The 5894-nt window shown below is 37.2% G+C and overlaps 1 pseudogene; it reads right to left on the bottom strand.

Annotated features, from left to right (window-relative positions):
* Positions 1 to 3452: 3452 nt before the first annotated feature.
* Positions 3453 to 5643, bottom strand: LOC122067643 (annotated as a pseudogene).
* Positions 5644 to 5894: the final 251 nt, after the last annotated feature.

The raw sequence follows: 5894 nt of genomic DNA, 5'->3' as shown, positions 1-5894 counted from the left end.
CTACGCCTATGGAAGCCAGTACTTCTGAGGAGTAGACTTACCAGGGACTATTCTTTTTGGGTAAATATATACTTCCACGAAGATCATACTTTTTGAGGATCCGAGCCTTTTTGGAAGATGTCATATTTTTTGTGTGTGTGTGTATATATATATATATGGATGACAGTTTTTTATGGTTCAGACTACAGGTATACATGTTTAAACTAGGATCACTATAACATAATGGACTGTTGTAAATAGCTTGTGAATCATTGTACATATGATATCAGATATCACATAGAAGCATTGGGTGAGTATGAATTATTTATTTGATTTCATATATACGCTAAATACTCTGATGATCATGACTTTTAGATATATGTGGTTGTGGTGTTGTGGACTCTCCTAGAGTTGGATCCTGGGGAAGTATCAGGCTGACTAGATGCGGTAACGTATCCAATGCCGGCATACCTGTGCCAAGAGAAGGCTGGGTGTGACTTTTGGTGTTGCCCATATTCCACCTCCGTATGATTGTCATATAGATTAATTTTGTAGACATTACATTTTTTTAGACATTCACATTTAAATGTCTAATGTTTGAATGGTACCAATTGATTTTTAGTTTAAAAATAGGATGTGGAAAGTTTGAATTGATTAAGGATGAAGATTCTTCTTCATCGAACCATTTAGGAGGGACCATGGGCATGAGTCAACCTACAATGACACCTCCTACATCCACAGATTATCTGCAGGGATATCTAAGAGGGAGAATTGAGGCATCTGAAGAACAAAGTAGGATAATTAAGAGGTGCTTGATGCAGTTAAAAATCTTCGCATTCATAAATGAAATTGTCTAGGAAGGGAGTACATTAGAAGACGTACTTTAAGGCTTTAAGCTGGGTTTTTAACTAAGTATTATAGACTTTTTGTACTTTAAGCTACATATGTATGTGTAAAGACTAAGTATTATGGACTTTTTCTTTTAACCCCATAGTTATTAAAAAGACGAAGCTGGATAATTTAGCTTTATGGTATTTTCCTTTTCATTTAATAATTAAAAAAAAAAAAGATTTTTCCTCCAAATGTTAGCAAAATTAATTAATAATATAACACTATAAAAAGTGTTAGAAACTTGTGTATGGACATAAAAATAACATTGGATAGTTGTATACAAAAATAGGAAAATAATTACATTTTAAGCGCAACCAAACAGTTATTCAGAGTGATTCTGGGTGTTTCCCAAAGGCAGAATCCTAGTAACCAAACAGTTATTCTGAGAAAATCACCATACAAAATCCGTATTAACCAAATAGTTATTTTTTCAAGAATACAATTCTAGGGAACCATATTCTATGAAGTTACATTCTTAAAGGTATTGTTTCTATAAAATCAAGCAATCAAACGCGCCCTAAGACATCCCACTTATATCTGCCATGTAGCAATCTACTTGGAATTCAAATTCAGTGAACAAATACACGCCACTATTCTCTATCTATCTATAAAATTATTTTCAGTGCATTTTCAGCAGCCCATCTTTCTTAGCTTTCATTTTTTACTTCTTTTTTTTTTTTACCCTATTTGTTTTTTTTAAGAATTCCCTGTACATAACTCAGATTTGGGCTAAAATTTTATGGGTTAGATAGGGAATTGTGGCATCTACCTCTGCACCGAATTTGGGTGCCAAGTGTGCATGGTTTAAAGTATCAGTCCATACTGTATCGTATCGTATCAGCCGATATGTATCAGTATCAGTTGGTATCGATACAATACACTTGTTTAAAAATGTATCTTTGTGTATCGATACGTACCGAACCATACCATATCGACCAATCCACTCAATATCCAAACCAGAATACCATTCTAACTTCTTGTGTGACCTTTTTTCCCCCTTCGCCTCTCCTTTCAAAGTTAGAAGTTAGGGCTTTAATTACTACATCAAAAACGATTCTAAAAAATATCACCAACACTGGTAAGGTCCATTATTATATTTATGAAATGTGGTAATGACAAGGTAATGTAGTCAACTTATTAAAGATCTGTTACTAGATTTCTAGAGAAAACAAGCAATTTGGGGCAGCCATAAAGTGGAAAACAGGTTCGAAACTGTGGTGCAACGGTTAGGTTGCACTATTGCAACATGTTGGTCACAGGATCGAAAACTGGAAACATCCTCTCTTGCGAATCAGGGGGTAAGGCTGCATACATTTGTCACTTGCAATAGCTGGAACCTCGTGCATTAGGTTGTTCTTTTTCATAAATTGGAAAACAGGACAGTCAACATGGTACAGAGGTATTATAGTGGACCCAATGTCGACGCCCATAGCAAACCCTATCTTGATATTCTAGAGCAAGGCCATTAAAACCTCAGATAAATTTATAGATTCATAGTTAACTGTCATGAAAATATTTACACACCAAAAAATACTGGCATTTGAAAATCTTGCGGCAAACAAATCAACCATTAGACCTGAATGCCTAATTATTTCATACCACGGACATTTCTAGGCAATAGCTGTCCTAGCAACGGATGGGACATAGTAACAAAAAATTGGGTTAAACACTGAATGGGACTCTAAAGAAGGGAAAAAAATGCAAGTTGCAGAGTATCATGAACTGAGTGTGACAGTCAATTGTATCAGTTCAATATCCAAAGTCTAGATAAATAAGCTACGAGAAAATGCAGCAAGAACTTCATCTGACCTTCACTTACTCAAACAGCAGGCTCGGGGACGTCTAGGAAACTGACATAGAGGGCTTTAAGGACTGCTCCTTTGTCCAACTTACCTAAAACCAGTGAAACAAAATATATTATAGCTGCATATTTAACTGACATTCAGATGTTTGACAGTACTTCTTAAAAGAAAATACCTCAAACCTCTATATTGTCTGTTGTTGATTACAAGAGTAGGCAACATAGTCACATCTCCTCGAGAGCCAGTGCCCCAATCTAAAAATCAGAATAAATTGCAAGTCAGAATTCAGGAATGACTTGCAGGGAAAAGAAATAAATAAATTAATCACAATGATATTAAGACTACACGTGAATAGTAAGGGAATTAACCTGTGCATCCAGTTCAGCTTTAAGCACTGGATTTTCCTCATCTGCCTCAGGGTCTCCAATACATTAGTCTATCTTGTTGAGATCAAACCCGTCAAAATACAGCAATGGAAACAAGTTACCTAAATAAGAGTTCATCTTACTGTACTTCAAAGATTAGTACATAAACAGTATCACAAAAGAAAATTTTCAGAAACTCGGTTAAACAAGGAACTTGGCTTTCCTATTTTTAGTTCTGACTTGGAAAGTGAAAGCCAAACTCAAGAGTTCTATAGAGTTCCTATGACAAAACCATACAGCCAATTGCGGAGAGATATCATATACAGAGTATGGAAGCCAATTTCCAGATCCACATGGAACATCAAAAGCTCGGCAATTTTCAAATCATAACTTACAGGCATCCAAAGTTTCAAAATGATCCAAGGCCACCCAGACATTGGCCAAGTAATATCCTGATAAATCGCACATACAGAAGTATTCACTTCAACATTTGCAGGATGGGATTCAGGAAGGAGGATTACATGGTCCAAACAAGCTCAAGACAATATAAATAACAAAATAAGGCACCAGAATTATAGGAATTCTATCATGATTCTTTCTGTATAATTGTTAAGATAGTGTATCCAAAAGATATTAGTGATAACAGTGTCCGGATCGACACAGATGGCTGAGATTCACATTCTTCTTTTCCTTTTTCTTAAAGTTTTCTAGGAGGAGAACTGATGACTTCATCTGCACACTCCTTAGTATACTTCTTCTCTTTCATTGGGCACCTGATTGAGAAATCGGCAACATAAGCCCACCAAAGCCATGGTTTGCCACTTTCATTTGAGACTCTAAACAAACAAGCCTGACGCAAATTCTGAATGACGACATCCTTTCCCTCATAACCTCTACTGAAATCCTGTTCAGGATCTGGAGAACAGTACCTCCCATGGTTGATGCACTGAGACTTGCATTGCTTGCTCAATGTAAAAGCTTCAGGGCAATACCAAGTGATGTAGTGTGGGGTAAACCGAGTGTAACCTTCCTTCTCAAGAATCTGAGCTGCTCCTTTGAAGGTCTTAACAAACTCAATTTGCCCGTCACACTTAATTCCACATTTATCATTGCTATTTGTCCAGAACTCATATTCAACACAGACATCCTGGCGAGGCAGAGTCTCCCTCCAATCCAATTTTATGTCAACCCTTTCTCCAGAAGATAAAGCTTTCTTGATGGTGTCACCTAAAGCCTTGCTAATTATTACAGAGGGGATGGTGATGTTCCGCAGATAATCACCTCGAGAATTCTCCTCTTCCGGGGTGTCCATGGTGAACAAAGGTTATATCTTGTCATCCATGACAAGAATAGCCGCTGCCCCAGCATTCTGTGCATTCCATGCTTTCAACGTGAAATAACAATCTGATAACATAGCAACCTTACCAGTAAGACGAAAGTTTGCATGGCAGTTTAGAGAGACACGCATAACAATCAATCACAAGGAACAAGATCCAAAATAAAGCTGAGCAATCCCAAAATAAAACCCAACCCCAAGGACCCAAATATTTGGATTTGACAACCGAAAACCAGATTACCCGAATCCAGCATGTTTAAGGGCATTTAAGTAGAGGTAAGCAACTACAGCCTGAAAACAGAATAAATTAAAGAAAATGTGAAGCAATTTCAAGCAACCTTATTCAGAAAATGGAAAATATTAAGTAGAATAGAGTCGTCAACAAGGCAGAACGAAGTAATGGTAAGGCTATCCACACCAAATCTAATAACGCCAATAGACCAACACATTAAACATCATTAAAAAAATGTAAGAATTTAATAATCAACTAGGTCAAAATTGCTTTAAAAAGGGAAAGACAAGAGAACTCATGGATAAAAGGCATAATTAAAGACCAAGAGAATAAAAATTCCAAAATTAGGAACAGAAGCACAGTCCTAAACATGAATTTAACAGCGCCGACCTCCTCTGTCAGCAAGAAGAAATTTTGGATGGCCTCCTCGCTTCGATATGAAAGACACACCAATGTCATCAAATCTCTTGCATGTTTTTTGATTCATTTGTGGATAAACCAAAGTCCCAACCATGGTTCCCCCATACTGAGGAACCCCTAAGTTTCCAAACGCACTTTCGTAAACACCTTCCAGTGACTCAGGCAAAAATCACCCTTAAGCTGTTCTTCTCCACCACAAGTTTACCAAAAAAAGTGCCCCAGAGAAACAAAACCCAGAAGAAAAACCCTAGCTTTTCCAACATCTTCCCACCAATGGAGAGAACACGAGGCAACAGCACTGTGTTCCCCACGACAAATCGACCAAATGGGGAGACCCCAAATGAAATATAGTTATACAACATCAATCACTTCTCCAGAAAATTACAGATAACAGAGACAAGACCAGATCATAAAACTCAATGAACCCTTAAGGGGAAAGTTCAACAATTAAATGCCCCTAAATGCATAATGATTTCACTCAATTTTTTTTAAATCTTCAGCTGTGTTGCAGACTGAAAAAGGTTCCCAAACGGAAGAAATCCCGAGAAAATGCAGCCCGCACTCATTGCAGAGAATCTTCACGCAAGGGTATTTCGGTGTTTTTACTCAAAACGCTATCCTTTTTCTTCTTGCTATAGATCAGCAAAGGTTAATTTTAAGTAAAAAAGATATGCAAGATTTTAAACGTCTTGACATACCAAGATGGGGAATATACAAAGAATGTCTTATTGATCCACCTATGACAGCATAGGATTCTTCTCCATAGAGTCGAGGAACTAGAGAGTAATCTCACGACTAGGTTGACATCAGGATGCATGCCCGAATCCCAATCGTAAGATCACTCTTTTGTCCCTGAGCTCTATGGGGAG

The sequence above is a fragment of the Macadamia integrifolia genome, unplaced genomic scaffold (assembly GCF_013358625.1).
Source record: "Macadamia integrifolia cultivar HAES 741 unplaced genomic scaffold, SCU_Mint_v3 scaffold3032, whole genome shotgun sequence".
Lineage (NCBI taxonomy): Eukaryota > Viridiplantae > Streptophyta > Magnoliopsida > Proteales > Proteaceae > Macadamia > Macadamia integrifolia.
Note: the sequence above shows the minus strand (reverse complement) of the source record. Positions and strands in the feature narration are given on the sequence as shown.